The 23,698-nt window shown below is 41.4% G+C and overlaps 1 pseudogene; it reads left to right on the top strand.

The window, feature by feature from the left end:
* Nucleotides 1-7,468: 7,468 nt before the first annotated feature.
* Nucleotides 7,469-15,321, top strand: LOC117702869 (uncharacterized; annotated as a pseudogene).
* Nucleotides 15,322-23,698: the final 8,377 nt, after the last annotated feature.

Below are 23,698 nucleotides of genomic sequence, written 5' to 3'. Positions count from 1 at the left end.
CCTTGGAGACAACTTTTGTCTCATAAATGCAGCTGTTGTTGAGCACCCCTTTGTGCCCCATATCCTGTTCTGGTTCCATGAGTACCATGTTTGCTTCCTGGTTGTTCCGCAAATGGGTGGGCCAACCAACCCAGGGATAGGAAGTTGTAATGAATAAGGGAAGGGCTGGAAAGGGGAATCTGAGGTCACATGGTAAGGTTTGGGAAGGGTGGGCTGCGCTAAAAATGAAATTTTTCACTTTTAAGTTTTGGCAATATGGGTTCTGTTTGTTTACTAAGTATTATTGTGTTGGAAAACTCACCTGTGCTTTACGTGGAGCCCAGGTTTGTAGGATAAGACCCATCCTGGGTCACCAACACCCTCCTCCCTCTCCCTAGGGATTTAAGCCTAATGACAGGAAATTCATGAGAAAGCACAGTGGGCCAAGTTGTGTGTCTGAACCTGAAACAGACAGCATTGGCTTCGTTCATGTTAATAAAGTGGTTTTTTACAACAATAACAACAAACCGAAAACAATAAAATGTGTAAAAATGTGGAGAGAGCTACCATGTTCTTCCTCTCTATGAGTAGCTTACCCTTGTAACAGTGACTTGAGACCAAATAATACCAGGAGCTCTGCTAGGAGGTGACAGATGATTCAAAGATGCTTGTCAGATAGCTTAACCAAAGCAGGAAGTTTCAGATTCAGTGAGAGACCTGGGCTTATGTTGCAGAAAGACTGCAAAACCACATGTAATTAACTGGCCTCTCAGCACACCCATCAATATACATACTGGCACAGACATGCATATCCCCCTCCCCAAGACACACCAGAAATCATAATTGAGCAGGAAACAGTAAGGAGACCTCAATGCTGGAGGATCCATTGAATGTAAAAAAGCTAAAGTTTCAAGTGAGACCCAGGACTGTGCTATCCATCCCTTAGGGACTAAAAACGCTTAGTGAGCAGAGTCTTCTGCAGACTAGGTTGAGAGAGTTGGAGAAATTTTTTTTTCTTGAAGCCCAACATCTTTCACCCTAACCCTCAGCCAGAGAGAAGCCTTTCTTCACACATCCCTGTTCATCCAGTCAGCTCCTGGTTAGAAGCTCCAGGAAAGAACCCTAGCAACACTCACATGAAACAGGACTGACAAGCTGCTACTCAGGCTCTGTCACTGTGAACCAAGGTCTAGACTGGGTTAAGAGACCATTTTGCAATGCAGGGAAAAGGGAAAGAAAAATAAAAAACCCCTGCCCTGTGCCCACCCCTTCAAAAAATAAGACAATGAATACCACTCATTTTGCAATTCTAGTGGGCACTAAAACAAATTGCTTCCTACCTGTGACCTCATATGAACCCTACAAAGCAAATGAGCTACAGTCTCTGACTATATAACTCAAAGCTCTGTGCTCCTGTCAAGTAGGCACCCAAATAAAACCCCTCTAGCATAATGGCCTGTAGGTGTGTAATGTGTGTTTAGCTTATCTATCTTAATGAACTGCAGTTTGTAATTGAGTAGGAGGGGTTGCTTGCCAATCATGCAGTTTCTTGAAAGAGGTTAACTCCACAAAAGTCTTGTAAATTATCGCAGAACAACTGGATAAGATATAGGAGAGTGCCTAGATAAGGTTGAGGATGGTTCCATGGGCTTGACTTTGTTTATTAGTAATGAGGGCAACCTGCCCCTGATGCTTCATGCATCGTACCCATTGTTGCTTGGTACATAGGTCATAGATCTTCACACAGCACCCTTCCATGTTACCTCTGGCCCTGAAGGAGTCATTAAGTCTATGTCCTCAGCATTGAAAGCAAGAAACTCATAAAGGAAGGCAAATAGTTTGGAGGAGAGCCAAGAATCCCTCTTTGTTATTAATGTCCTTCCCACCAGCTGTGATAAGCACTCTTTCCTATAGATCATAACATCCACATATGCAGTAACTAAAGCATAGTGGCATCCTGATACTTGATAACAGGTCTTCTTTTTCACCATATATTTGGGCTATAAGTCTTAGTTCCAAATTGTTTCTGTTGTAATAAATGCTGAAGCCCCTGTGTACCTGGTTCCATGTTTAATGAAGATTTCCCACCCATCCTGAGTGATGCATCAGACTCTTACATGAAATGTAGGGTTTCCATTAGTTCTAGACTGATCTTTTTCATTGTGTTTGTTTCCTCATACAGTAACTGATGAGCATCTGTGGGTCATCATCTGGCGAGATTGATGCCAGTGGGGTTTTCAAACCAGACTCCAGGATGGTTCAGAAATAGGACCTGCTACTCTTTCACATGTGCATTAAACAGCCCGGGTTCTGGTGTTCCTTTGAGAAGAGTCTCGACTGCATGGGGTGAATGTAAGTATAAGAAGCTAACCCAGAGTTAACTTCTCTGTTTCTTTCACTAATATCTTGGTAGCCACCACAGCTCTTAAACAAGTAGACCAGCCTGACTATACAGGGTCCAATAGCTTGGACAAGTCTAGTACACTGTAACTTCATGGGCCTAAATGTGTGGTTCTACACCCTTTGCAGTAACTTTTGTTTCACGGGCCTGTAGATGAAAAGGTTTGGAAGTATCCTGAAGTGCTATGGTTAGAACCAAAATCACTTGTCTTCAAAGTCTCAAAGATGGTTTGTGCAGACTCATTCCAGATTAGAGAATCACTGTCTTCATTTGTGACAGTACAACTGGACAACAACAACAAACATGACCTTCAGGGAGAATGACCTGAGCTTTCAACCAGTGTTGTACATGCAGCTGATGAGGTTTGTACCTGAGCCTCAGATGGCCAAAATATCAATGTGAAAGACAAATTCAACTTCTCAGATTAATCAACACTTGCAGAATCTTGGTGGAAAACAGAACCTAAGGACACTACAAATTATTTACAATGCAGCCATGAATCCCACTGGAGAGAATAATGATAGATAGTATGTGGTTAATCTGAACCACAAGGATGTGTGCAAATGGTCTAAGTTGGGGGTGATGTGGTGTGCTAACAGTGTATAAGAGAGGAGGTTATGCTCTCTTTCAAGATGGGTGCTCCTAAACTTATGGAGCATGATGTACTGTGGACTCTTCTGGATACATGCTGTCCATTGTATGTGGCATGAAGGATGTGTCCAGGATATGAAGTGCATCATCCACAATTAAGTTAAACCCAGTGTCACAGACAGAACTTAGGATTCCTGCTCCTATCTTAAAACACCTTTGATAAATGATGACATATTAGAGTTTCAGAGGGATCATCTCAAAAGTGTAATTGTAAAACTTTCTGTGAAATAGCATTTCAGAGAATTCTGCTCCTACTGGTTAACTGCCACTATTCATTTCTCAATGTTATAGGTCTGGACCAGGTCATTATTAGACATACCTGTGTTGGGACAGTAAGAGCTGCTATCATACTTCAAGCTAAGAACCTTAAAGACTTCTCTATTTGCAACGAATGTAAAAATTGCCTACTTGGGAATGACCAAAGCTTTAAGAGCATTAGGCTCAACAGCCATTTCACAGCCAAGGAAGCAATAGCATAGCCAGGTCAGTGATTTCCGAGACTAACAGTGAATCAGAAACTTCATGTGTGAAGAAAACAATCCCCTGCTTCCCCAACCTGGTGCTGTCAAACCATGGCTTTTAAGCAGCAGCCTGAGAAGGATTGAGGGAAGGGGTTCAATTACTCACTGTTGTTGGTCAACTCTTTCTAAGCTTATGCTGACACAGAGGGGACATCTGTAAACACACAGGAAACCAATCACCATCATGTGATAGGGGTCTTCTTGTCCAACTGTCCGTTCTGTTTAAGGAACCTGGGGCTTACTTACTTGTAGGTCCTCAGCACAGTGTTTGACTCTTGGTGAATGCTACCCACCAGACAGATTAACCTGGCTCCCACTACTGTCATTTGTGTAGGTGAAAAACTTCTTGACATCTGCCTTTCATCGACTAAACTTTCCTGAGTATGCAGTGTGGACTGAGGCCTTTTTTTTCTCTTTCAGATAGACATCCCTAATCTTGAAAGCATTCTGTCAGCCATTCTCAAGGACCAACCTTGTAGCAGCAAACTGACTACTGAGTCTTATTTGCCCTTTGCCTTGTAGCTGTTGTCGCAGATGAATGAAGTTACAGGCCTGAAATGTAACTCAGGTGGGTGTTCAGTGTCCAGTGTAGGGGAATACCATGGCTGGGGGGAAGACTGGAGGAGTGGATGGTTCATGGAGCACCCTCATAGAGGCAGGAAGAGTGGGATAGGATAGGGGGGTTTCTAAGGGGAGGCCTAGAAATAGAAAATATTTGAAATGCAAACAAAACATATCTAATTTTTAAAAGGAATTAAAAAAATAAACCAGATTCACTTCAGACTGACCTTCAAAGTCATTGGCCTCTTTTCATGTTTCACCCAATGGCTTATTATTCAGATTTTCTTATTGTGCTGCAACTATGATCTTGGGAAGCATCTGGTGTCTCTGATTCACAGTCAGTTCTCTATTGTTACACACTTTTTGCGTTACCTCCATCCCCTGGGCCTTATTCATATCCTCAAATCTCTCTAAATTTTGGGACTTCTAATATTTGGGGAAACTGAGTGACAAAAATCAATGTATGTTGAGCACTTCCTGATGTCCAGTGCATAGAGATCTATGGGTTTATAGATCTGATAAGCCTCTGGGAGGTACTTTTGGAAAGCAACAGTACAAGCTTAGGTCCCCCTTGTAACCTCACTTAACATTGCCAACTTTGTGGGCTCTATACTGCTGCTCTGAGAAGAGTTGGAAACTCCTGAAATAGAGGTCCAGTGTCCCATTACCTTTGTCATTGTCAGGATCCTAGTGGGAGTCGGTTTGATGGAAATATCCTCTCAAGAATATTCACAGAGTCAATGCTTCTTGTGCAGTATCAGAATGAAGTACCAAGTTCAAGGATTGTTCTGCATGAACTTCCCTAAGCCATCAAAGTGGAGCAAGAAGAAAGCCAGGCAGAAGGCATCTATTACCATCTCCCTCAGCACCTTTACTCAGGACAGAGTAACTTGGTTAGGTAGAAGAAGGGAGGTCCTGAGAGATCTGGCCCTCATCTGCTCAGAGAAGGGGCCAGATGTACTGGAAAAATGTGGGTGATGGGGGTGTATTGAGCAGCATGTAAAGTGAACAAGTAAAAAATATATTCATACAGAAATTATATTACATTTTTTAACAGAATGGGAAAAATGTATTGCTCTACTAACTCTAGGGTGGATACACTGGCAAACACTTTAACATCTAGAGTAACTAGATGTTGTACAGCAGGATACCTTTGTCATTTACATATACTATGTACACAGCAAAGATAAATAAAATGGACGACTTGCAGCCCAATGGTCCATTGTTCCCCTCACATCCAAGTGACTCTGCTCACCTTTTCCAGAACTCTTGAGGCCCCTGTTCACCCAGGTCTCAGGGCTCATCCAAAATGCAGTCCTGAACCAGCTCTGGCCAAATGTTCCTGGGTTCCTGGCAGATGTCTGCCTCAGGCTGCAGAGGCACTAAAGGGCCAGACATGGCCTTCAGAGAGCAGGCATTCTTTCAGCCATTCCAGGCCTTCTGCCACCCAAATGCAGACTTATGCAGAGTCCTGTAATCTGAAAAACAATCTCTTAGGTAATCCAAAAATGGGATGTCATCCTATAGTCTTGATCTGTTGGGTAGACCATACAAGTTTACTAACATCTCTATGACTGTTTTCCTGACTTTAAATTGAATTTTGGGATGGATCATCTGTGGAGTGGTTGCTAAGAGTAAAATCATTGACTAACATGACTAATACAGCTTTACATACATGGGTTTAACATTCTAGGTGCCTTGCAATTAGCTGCGAGAATTAAAAACAAAAACCAAACCAAACAACAGAAATACTAACCACAACAATTTTAAATAAAAACTGTTGAGTGCTGGGATGAAAGGCATGTATTAACAATGAACAGCTTTGTAGGTATTCATAATATAAAACAAACAGACATACACTCCTATTGCAGTTGTATCAGTTACAGCAGAGATTGCTGTGTGATATTGTGTGCTGCTTCCTTTCCCCAGATAGCTCAGGCCTCCAGTCCTGTACCAGGTGTGCTGGACATAAGAGTAGCCTAGTTGACCTGCCTGCTGCCATGGCATGATTCTGCAGGAACCCTTCTTTTGGTAAAAAGGAGTCTGAATCCAGTTGGCCCCTTGTTGGGGCATCCAGGAACCTTTAGGTCAAGAAACAACCAAGACACCATCAGTGAAGGTTCAAAAGAGAAATCACATTGGGAAAACATGTGCCTTAATAAGAAGAAAAGGCCCTCAAACTTCTAATGCATCAACAATCTTCCCCTCTTCTGTTGAGCTTTACATGGTGATATTGTGTGCCTCAAGGTGGTACTCAAAGGCACATGTCACCCTGCAAAATCCATACATGACTTCACTTTTACATCTTTGAAGTTATGTGGCATTATAGCACAGATTTAGCACATCCAGGATAAGAATGCAGAAGCCACAGATGAGGATGCCAAAAGGACTCCCTCCTGAAATTATGGATCCATTACAATTGACCTCAGGCCATTCCACTCCATGCCTAGCCTCCTGATTCTTATGTGTGCTATGAGTACAGTGTCATGGTACAACCCCCAACATCCTCATGCCTGGACTTGGGAATTGAGGAAGACAGTTATTGGAGAAGTGACAGCTATGTGGCTACAATGTAGTAGTGCACAGTCCAGGTTGACCTTTGCTCACTGATGGCCACTTATATAATTGTCTAGTTGTATTTGAGAAAGAAAGGATGTGCACGTTAATATTTTGAAGAAGTAAAAGAAAGTTTACAATTTTAAATTTCCCCTGTAGTTGAGCCCCTATGTTCCAAAGAAATGGGAGCTTTCCTTGTAAAAGATAGGATTGTAAACTGGAGATTTTGTGAAACACATGCATGTGTATATGGAAACAATGCCCACTATGAAGGAATGGACATTAAGAAAATACTATCCATGTTTTATACAGTTAAAGGTATAAGAGAAAGATATTGGCCTCTGGGAAAAAGGGAAAACCCGGGGCAGCGGTCTGTATTTCACATGAATTGAATCAGGTGGTATATTTATTATTGAGAACAATTTCCATGGTCTCTAGAGATTTGGGTGCTAATTTTTTTTTACCCATGTCTGGGTCCAAACCAATTCTTTTCATTCGAAGAAATTGACTTGTCATGAAGCAGAGAGAAATCTCTAACTTTGGATAGAGAGGTTGCCAAAGGGTATTCCCTGGGTCATATGAGAGGATCCAGGAATGGACACCCCAGAAATTGGACAATTTGGGGACAGCTAGTTAGCAGGTAGGTCATGGCAGTTCTCAGTGACATCATCAGGAATGCCTTCCTTGGACATTCTCTTGTATCTAGGAAAGAAGTAGAATCTTCTGTGATGTCACCTGTGTTGTGGTGACAACTGCCTGTGGGATATTTCTTCAGTACCTTTTGGGTTCACAAACAGACATGTTTTCCAGGCTGCTTAGGCTATTTCGGAAAGAGAATGGCGATCAAGGAGAGACCACACCAACTAAGAAAGAAGCTGGCCTCCTGTCTTGTAAGAAAGGAAGACTGAAATCATTCTGGGGAAGGCACAGTGAGTCCTGGGTAGAGTTGGGGAACTTTCTGGAAGAAATAGCCTTGAGCTGGGCCTTCCAGGGATATGCCTTACAAGCTGGAGTTTTGGAATTTCTCAATGGTAGAACAAGAGTCAAGAATTTCTGATTATTAGTTTGACAGAGAGCCAGGTACTGACAAGCCTGCAGCTACTTTTCTGGGAGCTATTTAATTTCATTTTGAGTGACAAAGAAGGCCAGGAGGAAGAACTATGAGATTAACAGTGTCCGTTCATGGTAGGAGTTGAAGCCCTTCATCCTCTAGATTACTACAGGTTAAAGGAGTCTCTGAGGACAAAAACAGAGAAGGATGTGACCCTGGTCATGTGTGGAGTCTCAGACACTTTGGGTTTCAACACACATGATTAGACCTTGATGGTACTAAGCAATATGAACTCCAGGATTTACCTGCATCACATCTGATATGAGCTGACAAAGATCCCTATGTCTTTATGTCTGAGGCAGCTTATGGATTTCAGTGCATCATACTCTCTGTAATAGAGAGTGTGGCATATGTATGATGATGGTGGTTTGGAAGAGGGATATAGCTGAGCAGAACAGCTCAAAGATTGCTTTTCTGCTCCTTCTGGGATTCACCCTGTCTCTAGCTTTTCCTCTCCCTCACCATTCTTTTTGAAACTCAGAATTGTCTCTGCTGCCCCTGGGCCATCCACTCTGCAAATTCATTTGTGTTTATTTATCTCCAGGCTCTGCTAGGCAAACATCATCCCAGAATTCCACCATCAGTAACTGGAAAGAGATGACAAAATTGGAAGAACTGAAATTGAAGATCAAGAAGATGAGCTTTGAGGAGGAAGAAATTAGTCAAATGCTGAACCTGTACAATTATCATGATTTGAACTACAGGTAGTAATTATGCTCATTCCCCTGTTGACTGTATTGTGCCCTCTCTATTAACCCAAGATTTCCTCTCATCAAAGGAGTGTGTCACCTCTAATCATGCATGTTAGAATGCCCTGACAGGTATTGAGAAGTAGGATCCTTGACCTTGAGGTACTTGGAGTTTGATTGGTTCTGTCCACAGCTGGAAGGCCCTGGTCAGATTTGCTGCCTCTCAGTGTGTAAATGAAATGCCTGCAGGTCATCACTGCTTTCCTTATACTCTGGACTTATACTCTGTTTAAGTTTGGTCCTTATACTCTGAGACTATGGCACCTCCCTGGATTTAGCTGGCATTCTAATTGTGTTTGTGGGTGGGTTGGTGTGTATGTGTGTGAATGTAGTTGTGTTTGTGCTGTTCAGGATCTGAGGCTCTGGGACCTTTGATGGGGTTTGAGGATTTGTCTGATGCACAGTTTGCAGGTCATGATAGTGTTGAGTCCATAGAGGCCCAAATGGATCCACAGGGTACTTTGCTCCTTGTGTTTGCACTGGTGTCACATAGGAATCTCCTGGGGGAGGAAGTGTTATTAAGAATCTCCCCTGTAAATACTAATCTTGTCCTCTGAGAATTCATGTAACAATAGGAACTAAGTATTGATATTCCTGCTTTAAAAATAAAAGTAATCAGAGATATCTGGTGGGCCCAAGCTGTGGCAGAGACTAGGAGAAACTTCTCACAGAACTAGTGTATTCCTTCAGGCTCACACAAGATGCTCTTGGAGGTCTGCTCCCTCCATTTGCTCCCCTGGATCTGCTGTCCTGTGACGAGGATTATAAGTTTAATCAGCACCAATGGGCCCCATGTCCAAAGAGCAAGGCTGTGGCATATATTATTGGCTGGGGTAGTCCAGGATACAGCTGTTCTGCACATGACCCTTACAGAAATATTTGCTCTGTGTGCCATGCCCTAACACAGGATGAACATCGAATTCAACATCATTAAAAGAAACCACGAAAAGACCATTATGAATATCCAGAAAATGACAGAGTCAGTAATTGAAGCCATGGAGAAATACAAGGAGCTCATTGAAGAAAACCATTCCTACAGGTGAGTGACTGACATAGCTGAGACCTCAGCACTGGGCAGGGAATGCTTCTGTCCTTCTAGGACTTTGAACAAAAGTAAGGGCTCTGGTTCTATACTGTTTCTTAACAGGAACCCTGCCTTGAGGCAAGAGTCATGGATTTGTACCTCTTGCACTCAGGTGTCCTAAGTCTGAAGAGTGTGTAAGTGTATAAGTTTATAAGACCTTTCAATCTTTATTCTTCCAAATTCAGGATCCTCTACATAGAAAATATTTTCACTTCAATGGGAATATCAAGCAACACTGAACCTCTATGGCTCTGACAATAGATTTAAAGATCTGGGATCCATGACAAAAATGGAAAGAGTGTATTCCTGTTGGGTCTTCTCTCCTCTGTCAGAGGGGAATTGCCCTCTACCTGCTGATGGTTTTCTAGTACCAGGGACATATAAGCACCCATGAGGAACATTTCATCTTCCTTGATGGCCATAAACCCACTTGCTGTCAGGCCTTACAGAAGTAATTTCAGTCTGGGGGAATGTGGCTGGTCTCTGGATGTGACCTGCCTCTAATTGGTGCTGATATGTATACTGGGGACTCTAGTCTGAGGTTGTCTAGGGACTAAGACACTTGCAGGGATGATGGTACTGGGAGGAGTGACAGGCAAATGGAAGCTGGCTGGGAATCACCATTTTGTTTGTTTGTGGTTCAGCACCAGGCACTGCCAACTCCTTAGAGAATGTTCTCAACTGAAAGACAATGTCAGGATATTGCTGCAGAGCGGGAACAGAAATCTGCTGGTGGAGCAAAGTGAACCACAAGTGTCGTATGGAGAAGATAAGAGCTTCTGTGAGGAGGCCAGCAAGAACATCTATGTCCCGGGTGCCAAGCATCAGCAGGTAGGAAGAAACATCAGAGGCAGAGTGTCCTCATGTCTAACCAGAAACATGGATAAACCAGTGTCACTGTCCACCAACTTATCTAGGCCCTCACCTATGTCTCATCCAAGTGATCATTTATGTGATCATTTACAAGGCTTTGTGTGGACGTAGCCTTTTTCAAAAACTCCCTGTTTAGAAACTAAATGTTCTATAGGTCTTCAACCCTGTCAGAAGTCCAGAATGACTGAGTTCACTGAAATTATGGGAAGACTAAGCATAGCTTCTAAAACTTAGCAAATTTATAGAGACCACTGAACACCTGTAAAGCCCCTATAATACTGAACTTTGGAGCATCAACTCTTCAGCCTTCTGGCCCAGAGTTATCTGACAAACCTTAGTGATGCAGAATTATTAAGGGATGATTACTCTGTCTAGGCAGATATAATCAGTCGACTATTCTGCAAGTGTGTCCTTTTCTGGACAGTAATTTGTCTGTAGATGGAAAGAGGCAATTCTTGCCTAGTGGCTGTCACCGCACAACTAGAGTAACTCCAAGGATGCTCAATTTCTTCTTAGAATCCACGACAGGAATCTGTCAGGAGCAGAGAGGTCTCTAACCAAAATGAACATTAATATAGAAATATTTGTAATGTCAATTCTATGGACTTCTGACGTTTTGAAAACCAACTATCCATGTAAGGTAACCTGGACTGTTGTCTGTTAACTCCTCTCAGCTATTTCTAACTAAAATACGGAAAACACCCTAACATTAAACTCAAACCATGAACTTGCTATAGTCCCTTAACTCATAGGCTAACTGTCCCAAATCAGTTAAAAAAGTTAAAGAAGGACTGGTTCTAAGCCTTGTATTCCTAAATGTGTTATACAGGCACAATGCCCATGACAGTATCAATATTCATCTCACTTTTATATCAATAAGAAGCTCATGCCAATGAAGTCCTTAAATTTGAAATCTAAGTAAATTTTGTATCACTTAAGAAATTATAACTTCATCTTGATATTAATTATACAGATTTCTACCAATAGGTTATGGCTATGCAGTAAGTCCTAGCTAATCCTCCCTGTTCTAACAAAAACACTACTTTTCCCTAGAGAGACAGACCAATATCAACCACCTTAGTCCCAAAGCCCAGGGAATAGGGACACTGACTCTTCTTTAACTTCTTACTTTGAGAGAAAAGATCTGAGTGGATGGTTTTCAGCTGACATTCATTCTAAAGCCAAGAAAAAAAGCCAGATTCAAAATTAAGTGTTTTAGTTAGGATAGATGACAGAGGTTCTGGTTATTCTACAAAATGATGGACTGGGTATTAGGACAATCTTGTACCTCACTCGTACAATTAGGAATGATTATGCACTAATTGTATTTTGAGAGAAAAGTTTTATTTAAACAGGAAGGGTGATACGTAGGAGGAGAAGGGGAAGGAGTACCGAGAGGAAGAGATGGAGTAAGGAGAGGAGAAGATGAAGGAGAGGAGAAGCTAGGTGATGAGAGAGAGAAAGGGGGGGACATGGAGGCAGATGTTCACATGTCTCCACCAATCAAAGATAGTTGATATAGCTTGGTTGGGTATTGGGTTACACTTCTGATTGAACATTACCAAACTTATTAAGCCTTTGATTAACATTTTAAAAATTCTATAAAAGCAAAAAGAAAAAGGGGGCATGGGATAGGGGTTTTCTAGGGAGGGGAAATGGGGAAAGGGGATGGCATCTGAAATGTAAATAAAATATAAAATAAAAAAATTTAAAAAATTAAAAAAAGGATAGCAAATGCTCTTGCTCTGCTTGAGTCTGCATTTTTTTAAGGGCTATGGGTTGGCTACACACCACACCACTGCCTGCCATTAAGTTCGAAGGGTGCTAGGTGGAAGCCCTTTATTTAGCATAGCACAGGGCTTGGAAAGATGAAGAAAAGACCTGTATCTCATTTGCTTTACAAGGATCATGTGAGATTCCAGGTAGGAGGTAGTTTTCAGGGATGAGAGCATAGTGGAAATGACAAGTAAGTGGATCTCACTGTTGACTTTGGCAGATGTTGTTCTTCTTCTCCCTCTGCCCTTTTCCCTCTATCTCAGGTTGGTTTCTTCAGGCTTCGTAGATCTTGATCCACAGTGACAGAGCCTCAGTAGCAGCTTGTCGGGCTTGTTTTCTCTGAGTGCTGCTATAGAGGTCATTGTTCCTGGGCCTCACAGTTTGGCCTTACAGTCTAAAGCTGGCTGGATGAGCAGGGATGTGGGAACAGATTCTCACAAGCTGAGGTTTCTTTTGAGAGATTTGAGTCTTCAAAGAAAATTTCTGCATATATACCCACCCCCATTCTGGCCTTGAAAAGTTTTCTCTAGGGTTTTTTATTTCTCTAGGAAGAGTAGAAGTGATGTAGGTCTCACTTGAAACATCTGCTTTGCCTAGACAAATGACCTTTTCTTCAAACATGACAGATTCCTCATTGTTTTCTGCTCACTTAAGATTTTTGGTGTTACTGTGTGTGTGTGTGTGTGTGTGTGTGTGTGTGTGTGTGTGTGTGTGGTGTTAGTGTGGTGTTAGTGTGTTTCTTCAGACATGAAGCTGTGTGTGTGTTGAGATGCCAAGTTTAATGAAAAAAACACTCTGAGATTTCAGTTTGTTTCCATGAAACATCAAATACAGCAGTCAAATTATTCTGCATCTCCACCTAGCTCTCAAGAGAAACAGGACACAAAATATTCTTGTAAAGTCAGATTTTCAAATGATTAGGGGCAAAACTATTGATTCTCATTGAAGTCCTTTGGAGCAAATCAAAGGAATATGGTCCATGGAGGTAAGGGGGAGGTTACTGTATAAAATCCATGTGTTTATGTCCCTTTTCTGCTCTTGGTGAATTGTCAAGGCTCACTGTATTGTTAGGTTGCTCACTGTGTCTTCTTAGCATTCCAGGTTGTTTTCCTCATTGTCTGCTACCATTTCCTTTCCAGCTACTTTTGCTCAGTAAAAGTTTGTCTTCAAGTTTGTCTTGGATTTTATTCCTTGAGAGATTGAGTTGCTTGGCGCTGTATCTGCATCTAGCAGAAATCCCAGGGATGTGGTGCAAGAACAGGGGTGTTTCAGGAGCCCCTTGAAGCTCAAGATCTCTAAAGCACTCACTGTGTGTTATCTGTGTAGCATTCTGCAACAACTGGTATTCAAAATAATTTCCTCTCAGATAAAATCAGCCTCAATGGCAGTTGAGAATAATGAGGACCTTCAGACAGGTCTGGTAGTATAAAATCAGGTAAGTCTGTGAGAAGCCTTTTGCAGAAAGTGGAAAAGAAGTCCCCTTTTACCCAGCGAATTAGAACAAGTAGTAGATGTACACAGAGCAAATAGGGCACATCAGGGTTGTAGTGGTCTGCAGAGCATCCCTGAAAAAGAAACTATCCTGATGTCCATAAGCTAAAGAGTGAAAATGCACCATTTGGTGCAGCCCTTCCATGGACTATTGCTCAGTGTGAGATAATCCAAACAAGCATTTGGCCTTTCAACTAGTCAGCCTTATCTTACTCAAAATATCCTTGACACAGTCAGATGATGGGGAAAAGTTTTACATTCTTTTCTAGTTATGGGGAATTTTTATTTTTCTTGGCTCATAGCTTTGAACACCAAGTCAGTCAGGCTATGGTAAAGGGAGCTCCTATTGGAAGAAGCTGTTTACTTGGGGACAAGTCTGAAACAGTGAAGAAGAACAAGAAGCTAATATACCACCAACATGTGATCCTTAGCTGGGAAACAAGCCTACTCTACACAGCCTTGGGAACTTGCTAAGCCAGATTAGATAATAGGCCAAGAAGCCTGATTCCAAGTTAGGTTTAAGGGAGGAAAGCATATCACTGACTGCACTGTCCATATGCTATGCCACTATGTACCTATCCCATTCAAGATTTGATTTTTTTTATACCTGGAAATATACTGGTAGATTTTTTTATTAGCAATAACTGGGAAACTAACCTGGTCACTGCAATATACCATGCTCGTATTGTGTGAACACATATATTTTGTGTGTTTGAGAGTGTGCCCTACAAAACCCATAGACATACAGTTGTATGTTCTGTTTCTTCATGACCATCACCTTATAGTTCAGTGGAGTAATTTTCTTTAACACACTCTTGCTGATTTTAGGACCAGAGCAGTGCCCATGGATTTCATGGGAGATGGTTTCTCTGGGTATTTTCAGATACAGGGACTGACAAGTGGAACACAGGCAGGTTCCTGCACTGGAGAAATAATCATAGTCTTCAATTCTTGGCAGGTTTTTTATAAGACATCTACATGGTTTTCTAGGTAACTCTCATGTTTCTTGAAGTCAAATTCAGACATTGCTACAATGTTACTACTCAATATAATATACATGGACTACTGGAAAAATACAATTTTTTTTTTTTTTTTACACCAGTAGAGTGTGTAGTTCACAGTTCAGTTTCTAGCAGTTTTTAAAAGCTGAGAAAACGATAAAGCCTGGGTACTCTATGACATTTGGGCATCAAGGAATGGCCTCAGCTGATGGGTCATGCTGGACTGTCCAGCTGAATAGAACTGGTGTTTCAGGGAGATATGAACTGACAAATCCTTACCAGGTCTTTGGCCCTTCCTTCCATAGGTCTAAAATGCTCCTGCAGAAACTCAAACATGACACAGACCAGGACAAGACCTTGCACCAAGAGAACTGCTGCGTGAGTTGCAATGAGTGTGCTCAGCAAATGCACCACTATGGCATCTCATCCCTAATCATCATGGCAATCTTTGGCTGCAGTTTCTTCTTTCCATTGCTTTCCTTGGTGTGAATAGGCCTTAATTTCATCTAGCCTCTAGCCCAGCAATAGTGCACATTTGGAGGAAGACAAGTGCTGAGGCACATCAAGAACTGCTGGGCATCCAGGAAGAGTCAAAGTGTACATTTTTTTCTTGCCCTGACGAAGAATAACTTCATGGATATCTGTCAACAAATTTGCAGACTTTGAGCCAAAAACTGTAACATATCTTATGCTCAGTCTTGGGAGGACATATCCTTCAAACACAGACTCCAAAAAAAGGAGACCTGCTTACATTTCTCTTGAAAAAAGATTATTTCCATCAGTAACTGCTTTCCTACTATGTTGCCAAGGCCAGCCACAGGCTGTATGTCTGTGCTGCAAAATGAGCAGTCAAAGAATGCTGCTTCCCACAGTTCTGGAGTTTAGATTTTGGTTTGAGTTTTTCTAACTTTGGTTATTTGGTTTTTCTTGTTTTCATTTGAAGTTTTGTTATTGATTTGTTGTTGTTTTGTTCTTGTAATTGATTTGATATTTTGATAAGGCTATGCACTGTACATATTGACTGCTTGGTTTCAGTCACTTTTGAGTAAATTGAATGTAGTCTTATGAATGAAAAGAGTGATCTTTTAACTCTTCACTTATAAGAACTTTCTTTATTCAGATATGGTGTCACTATGTTGAAATTTCACACCTATTAGACAGAGATGGATGTGTAAATTCTCCCGGGGCTTGGGTTTCTTAATTACTTCCTGATCTGGTCTTTTCAGGTCAGTCAACAGGATCTAGCAAGAGAGAGAGAGAGAGAGAGAGAGAGAGAGAGAGAGAGAGAGAGAGAGAGAGAGAGAGAGAGAGAGAGAGGATGGAGACAAGACTGAGAGTCTGATCAAGTCCCATTTATTGCAAGGAAATGCTGGGTATTTGTATGATTTACCACGTGACTTGCAGCCATGGACAAGCAGGGGAACACAGCTGAAGGTGCTTTTCATGAGAGACTTGCAGCTGGGGACACTAAACAGCAAAATAAGATTTGTGTGCAATACAAGATGTTTATCAGAGTGTGCTCAGCTGTTGTAGGCTGTTTGCAAAACAAGTCCCTTGTGTTGGTATATTGCTCAGATGGCTGCAAAGAGGGTAGCCACTTTCTGCTAGTAGTTGGCTCCTAACAACTTCCGAGCCAGACTGAGCTACAAAGGTGTTGGGAGCCCACTCCTAGCAGAAAGCAGCTATCCTTTTGCAGCCCTCTTGGGCCATATATATGTAGGTTGATCCTTGTCCACCCTGAATAAAGACTTGTTTTTCTAGGCTGATATTTTTGCAAGCAGCCCACAACCACTGAGCACACTCTGAGAATCATGTTGTTTTCCTCAGACATACCCTGGACTTGTTGTTTAGTGTCCCCAGCTGCTAGGTACTTGTGGTTAAGTGTCTCCAGCTGCACTCCCCTGCTTGTGCTTATATACCCATAATTGTGTTTCAATAAAAGAGACTTGATCAGAAAACTGTCTTGTCTACATTCATTGCTTCTCTTGCCCCTGAATCCCCACTTTCTTCCTTGCAGACCCCATTGATTGACCCTCAGTGTGGGTCACCTGTCATCCAATGTGGGGCAGTGAGAACAAGAGGCTCCTTGAGGGACATTATTGAAAGAAGGGTCTTCGACAGGAAATTCAAAAGTGTAACAAAGGTGGTCTCTGCTGGAACCTGCTGCACTGACACTGGTAAGTCATAGTATGAGAATGGGGCAAGAAATAAGTCAGCATGACCTATATGTGGAACAGATGAGAAATGCTTTAAAGACGAAAGGAGTAAGTGTCAAATTCAGCATTTGTTGTCATTTTTTTATTTCATTAAAGACTTATGTCTGTGGGTTCCTCAAGAAGGAAACATTGATGAGAAAAGATGGCATAGAGTTGGTGACGCACTTAAAGAAATTTACAGGCCATTTGGGCCTGAGAAGGTCCCAGTTACTGCCTTTACATAATGGAACTTGAGAAATAAAACGATCTCACGAATTGTCGATAGTGGTGGTTGTTGAAGAGGGTGAAAAAATTTAAAAGACAGTGAAAAGAAAGAAAAAAGAAAGGAAAGAAAAAAGGTTGATTCTTCCAAGGAAGATATAGATTTAATTTCTCTAGATAGTGATGATGATCAGGGAGGGACCTCTCCAAGGTCATCCAGTAGGCCCCAAAATTTGGATCAGACTTTAGAGAAAAGAGAATCCAAGAGTGAAGGAAGCCAAACCAAATAGAGTCCCTCAACCCAAAGACAGAAATGACTTAGCAGTTCAAAAAAACATAAAATGCATATACCCAAAATTAAAATCCAAAATAAGACCAAAGGATGATAACTATTTGTCTAAGTCAGACTGGGATAAGTTGAACTCAGGTACTGAGTCACCTTCAATGTTGTTCTTATTCTTCCCAACTGCTTTGACCAGCCATGTCTTTTGTGCTTCCACATGAACTTTAAAATTGTTTTCTAATTCTGTGAAGATAAAAATTGGCACCTTATTCATACTGCATTTTGTTTATAGATTACTTTTCACAGAATGATCATTTTCACAATATTAATCTTACCAATCTCCAGTTGTGGGAGATCGTTCTATGTTCTAGTGTGGTCTCCAGTTTCTTCAGTGTTTTAGTATTAATTTTAGATGTCTTTTATGTCCTTGGTTAGGTTTACTCCAAAATATTCTCTTCTTTAGGCGGCTGTGAATGGTTTTGTTTCGTTGATTTTTTTCCTCAGTATACTTATCAGTATATTTTACTATGGTAAAAGTACATCTTCCTGTAAGGGGCAGTTCTGATATTAAGGTCCTGTTCTTGATTGTTTCTTGACCTGTCAGTAAAAAAAGCCATGGGCTAATTGCAGGGCAGAAGGTACAGGAGACTGGAAGAAATGTGGACCAAAGGAAGGGGTGTGAAAATTGTAGAAAGAAGAACAATGCAGCAGTGTGAGTTATCAAAAAAAAATGTCCACAAAGTCTGCTCCTACAGGCAGGTGGTCAGGGGCATTTAGCAGGGGACACAGCTAACATGTAGGGGAGGTGGGAGAAGTTGAGATAAGAAATTGATAAAGACACCTTTTTCCAGTCTGGAGATAGTAAAACCCAAGAGGACAAGTAGAAAATGAACAACAGTTTGTGTGTGTGTCTGTGTGTCTGTGTGTCTGTGTGTCTGCGTGTCTGTCTGTCTGTCTGTCTGTCTGTGTTTTGCCTCAGATTTAAGGGTAGCTAAGAGGGTCCTGGTATGAGTCACTTCCCAGAGTAAAGGCAGTAGGTAGAGCAAAGATACAGGCAACATCTACCATCCCTCTCCCTTGCTAGCCTTGAACAGAAATATTCACCTCACAGTCCTGTGTCCTCTGCTGCAGGCTTCATCCTTCTGAACTTGTCTGAAGCTTAATCTAAACACTGTTTTGATGGCACATCAACATGATTTATTTACCACTCCCACCTCTCAGAGATTTCTCAATTCTGCAATTCATCTGACAAACCCTAATCTGCACTGTCATGCATGATAAGACATAAGATTTGCTCCGATCCTGACAATAAGAGATCCTGGGACATGATCGGGAACCAACTCTAATGCCCTACATGGAGGACCCAAAGTTTAAACACTCAACATGCCTGTCCCATGTATTTGACCCTACAGGTCTCAAGAATCTTCTCTCTTTGGTTGGGTGTGATCCAGTGCAAGTAATACACCACACAAGGAAGGAGAAAAGTCCAGGCAGGGGCTGGATAGATGGCTTATCCATTTGAGAATTTGTTTCTCAGAGGAGGTTAAGACTGATGAATAACAATCCTTTGTCACTTCAGTTCCAGGTGGAATCCACTGACCTCTTCTGGCCTTGAGAGAATTGCATGCATGTTGTGTACAGATACACAGCAGGTAAAACACCCATACATATAAAAGAACTAATGCAAAAACAGAAAAAACACCCTAACCAAATTTTTTTAAAAAGCATCAAATACACTGTCTAGGCCAAGAGAACAAAAATCATCATCATCAGAACAACATCACCACCAAAACAAAACAAACCATTCATTCATTCATTCAGTGTGTGTGTGTGTGTGCGTGCGTGTGTGTGTGTGTGTAATTGTGTGTAAATGTGAATTTTTTCTATTTCCTTTCTTCACTTGCCCCTAGGAGTTAAAAACATCATAGATTATGCACTGGCCACAGGGTGTTATTACCAGTAAATTAGATTTTATGACCTCAGGAAAAAGTCTGTTGAGTAACATGTTTAATCTCTGGTTGCCTTTGGCAGTAGACCCCGTTAGTATCTGAAGCTACCCCAGACAGCAGCTCTATCAGTTACAGCTAATGGCTGCCTGTTTCTATTTACCCATTACTTGGATGCCCAAGCTAGAGTCATTGGCATTGACTGGTCCTGGAAAGTATTTAGAGAGTACTTCAGAGTCACATTCGACCTCTATGGACAGAAGGTAATCCCATGGAATTTTTGGATCTTGAATTAGCACACAGGCATGAAAGAATTGGCTGGAAGAATCACATAATGGTCAACATATTTACAGGACTACCCTGATGAAGATATAATCCTTGCTCACAGAGCAGCTAGCAAATGCTTTATATATTATGCTAGAAGAAATAAATTAATGATAAATTATCAAAAAGCATCCCTTAGGTCAATAAAGTATATTCAATGAATTACACACAATGATAAACCCTGTAGGAACAAACAATTTATTTGTCTGGGAAATTTCAGGTAACTCCCTGACACTCAAGGACTATGTTGAGTATTGTGAGATAACGTGAAGTCAACTTAAAGGCATGTGCACAGCAGGAACCATTCTTTAAAAATCCAGAGGCAGCATGATAAATACATTTAGGGCAAAGATGTTGCCTCCCAGACCCAGAAATTCTGATGAGATCCAGCTAAGAATAAAGGAATCATATATGGGATTCACTTGTGAATCACGTGACAGTACAACTGGACAACAACAACAAATATGACCTTCATGGAGAATGACCTGAGCTTTCAACCAGTGTTGTACCTGCAGCTGATGAGGTTCATACATGAGCCTCTGATGGCCAAAATATCAATGTGAAAGACAAATTCAACTTCTCAGATTAATCAACATTTGCTGACTCTTGGTGGAAAACAAAACCTAAGGACACTACAAATTATTTACCATGCAGTCATGAATCCCACTGGAGAGAATAATGATCAGTAGTATGTGGTTAATCTGAACCACAAGGATGTGTGCAAATGGTCTAAGTTGGGGGTGATGTGGTGTGCTAATAAAGTGTATAACAGAGGAGGTTATGCTCTCTTTCAAGATGGGTGCTCCTAACCTTATGGAGCATGACATACTGTGGACTCTTCTACATACTTGCTGTCCATTGTGTGTGGCATGAAAGATCTGTCCAGGATATGAAGTGCATCATCCACAATTAAGTTAAACCCAGTGTCACAGACAGAACTTAGGTTTCCTGCTCTACTCTTAAAACACCTTTGATAAATGATGACATATTAGAGTTTCAGAGGGATCATCTGAAAAGTGTAACTGTAAAACTTTCTGTGAAATAGCATTTCAGAGAATTCTATTGCTGCAACTGTTTAACTGCAATTATTCATTTCTCAATGTTATAGGTCAGGACCAAGTCATTATTAGACGTACCTGTTTGGGGACAGTAAGAACTGCTATCACACTTCAAGCTGAGAAACTAAGAAAATTCAATATTTCTAACTAAGGTAAAAAGTGCCTACTTGGGAATGAACAAAGCTGTAATTCATTAGGTTCAGCAGCCATTTCACAGCCAAGGAAGAAATATCATATCCAAGTCAGTGCTGCTGTGTGCAGTATGTGTCAGAAAACAGGAGGGGAGCTATGGGTAAGCAGGACAAAGCATGAAGAATACTTAGGATGCTAGAAATTATAGTCTATGTTATATGGTGTACATTATATTATATAATGTATTACAAAATTATTGCTGTACATCAAGAAGATGTTCATCTTCTTAGGAGTAGAAATATTTGAGCAGAGGTTCCAGATTGGCAGGGCAAGTGTGTTTCTACACAGAGGTGTGCAGGATACCCCTCTTGCTGTGCTTGCAGCAGGCAGGGCTTCAGACAGAGCAGAAGCACATCCATAGCTGCTCAGCATTCAGGAGAAAAGGTTCAAGAGTAAAAATTAATACTAGTTTTGATCTGTCTGTGATAATCTTTAAAGGAGATGAGTTAACTAAGGTTAAATGTCTTTGAGCAAAAGCCTATAATACGTTCCATCCTTAGCCTTGGGAAGGCTTCACCTAAAAAGCCCCTAAAGAGACATAGCAACGAAAGTCTCCATAGCCTATTATATCTGAAACTGCCTTTATACCCTGCCTTCAAGGCTGGCCACATGGTTTAGTTCACCGCTGCTAAACTGCAGCAAGAAAACACTGCTCATAGTGATTTATGTTTATTTGCTTGTTTGTTTGATTTTGGTTTGGGTTTTGTTTGGTTTGAGGTTTAGGCTTTTTGTTCCACTGGTCTGAGGTTTTGATATTTATTTTTCTTTTTTTTTTCTGGTCATTATTTTGGTATTTTGCTGTGGCTATATGCATTGGCTATATTGATTTAGCTGATTAGAGAAATGGCTGCATTTTTGTGAATTAGAAAAAAATCTTTTTCAAAGCCTTCACACTTTGACAGCTCTTGTTACCACATGTGTTGTCACACTCCTGTATTCCCCAAATTCACAAACAGAGATGGATCTCTATGACCTCCAGGCACCATTGTGAATTGTAGCTTCAGGCTACATTGTGAACTCCCAGCTGGCCAGGCAATTCTACACAGTAGTTTTCAGGGGGCATGGAGATCATGGTCTACTCTGTGAATACCCACTTACTGATGAAAACTGTATCCACACCGTACCCTTTAGGTCATATGTTTAGATACCCCTAAAATATGGTGCAGGCATTCACATGGTCCTGAAATAGTCGTGCAAACAAAATTAATGAGAATCACCACTGTATTGTTCTAAAGCCTCTTAGGAAAGGAGTATTCATTCAGAGTGTTTAAAAAAAGAGAAATACAGAGCTATCTGCCTCTCATGTCCTTGAAATACAGCCTCAGGGATAACTATAAAGTTGAAATAATAACTTTCCAGATAAAGACTTCCCACATTTCCATGTTGAGAATTCCCACACATGTTGAGATGTGGCTTTATTTTTACGTAATATTAGTGTGGCGACACTTTTGGAGCTTTGGGATGTTGCTTGGTTGTGGGGGGTTCTTGTTTGTTTTCTTTTATTTATATGTATCTTTCCCTGCTGGATGTCTGTGCATCACATGCATGCAATTCCTCCCGTGGCCTGTAGGGGCTGAAGGGGTGCTCAGAGCTGCGCTGCCTTGAGCAACTCTGCACACTTGCCCACTCTGGAGACCTGCCTCATCCCTTCTAGGCCCGAAGCAGATTCCCAAGGCCTATAAAGGCAGGTTGCATGGGGCCTGCGAAAGAGACTTGGGACTCATCCACTTCTCCATGGGATCCCAACGCAAGGCACTTGGTGCCCTGACTAACAGTCCCATGTGGAGCCTGATTCTCACTGCAGAGCATAGCCTGCTCCGCAGACCCCACCACTAGACCTCCTTGTGCACAGTGCCAACTGCTGGCAACTGCCAGCAGGGGTCCCCAGTAGTGATCCATCTCAAGGCAGGGTGACCCAGAATTAACTGGAGGGATCCCTGGAAACCTACTGACTCCTGGGACATGTTCCATTCCAGTATCAGGTCTGGAAGAAATCTGCAGTTGTGCATTTCACCGGTTACCAGGTGATACTGAACTAATCCTAGATCACACTTGGAGACCAACTGCTCTGCAACTAACATGTGCTTGGGGTCCAGACATGTAGCAGTTTCCCAGAGAACTGTTAGCACAGTCAAAGAATGAATCTGAGTTTGTGAGTGACTTTTACACCAGATTTACTCCTTCCCACCTCACCTTCCAATCTCTTCTATTAAGGACAGCTTCCCGGAGCACTCAAGTATTACGAACCAAAAAAAAAAAAAAAAATGTTTCTGTCAATAACGTGAAAATTTCAGAAGGAGGAAGTAGAGAAAGTGTCAGTGGGGAATCTACTCCTCTGAAATGAAGCTGTCCTCGGAAATTACTGACTGAGATCTCAATAACAGCATCTCAGGAATTTCATGCACAGCATTCCCAGACGAGGCTGATTAGGAAATGTAAAGAAAAGTAAATGTCTGTCATCATTTTCCATGATTATCCTTGTTTTTCCACACAGTGCCAAATGGTGTTTTTTTAACTATTTAATTTTATATCATTTTTTTTTGAGACAGGGTCATCATGAGCTTGGATTAGCTTAGATCTCGCTATTTATTTATTTATTTATTCATTCATTTATTTATTTATTTATTGTAGGTATATGAAAGAATATTATGGTACCCACGTGGTGGTCAGATGGTAACTAGGTGTGGCGGTCACAAGAAGCAAGGGTGGAGAGGATTTCAAAAT

This window comes from Arvicanthis niloticus, chromosome 2 (genome assembly GCF_011762505.2).
Source record: "Arvicanthis niloticus isolate mArvNil1 chromosome 2, mArvNil1.pat.X, whole genome shotgun sequence".
Lineage (NCBI taxonomy): Eukaryota > Metazoa > Chordata > Mammalia > Rodentia > Muridae > Arvicanthis > Arvicanthis niloticus.
Note: the sequence above shows the minus strand (reverse complement) of the source record. Positions and strands in the feature narration are given on the sequence as shown.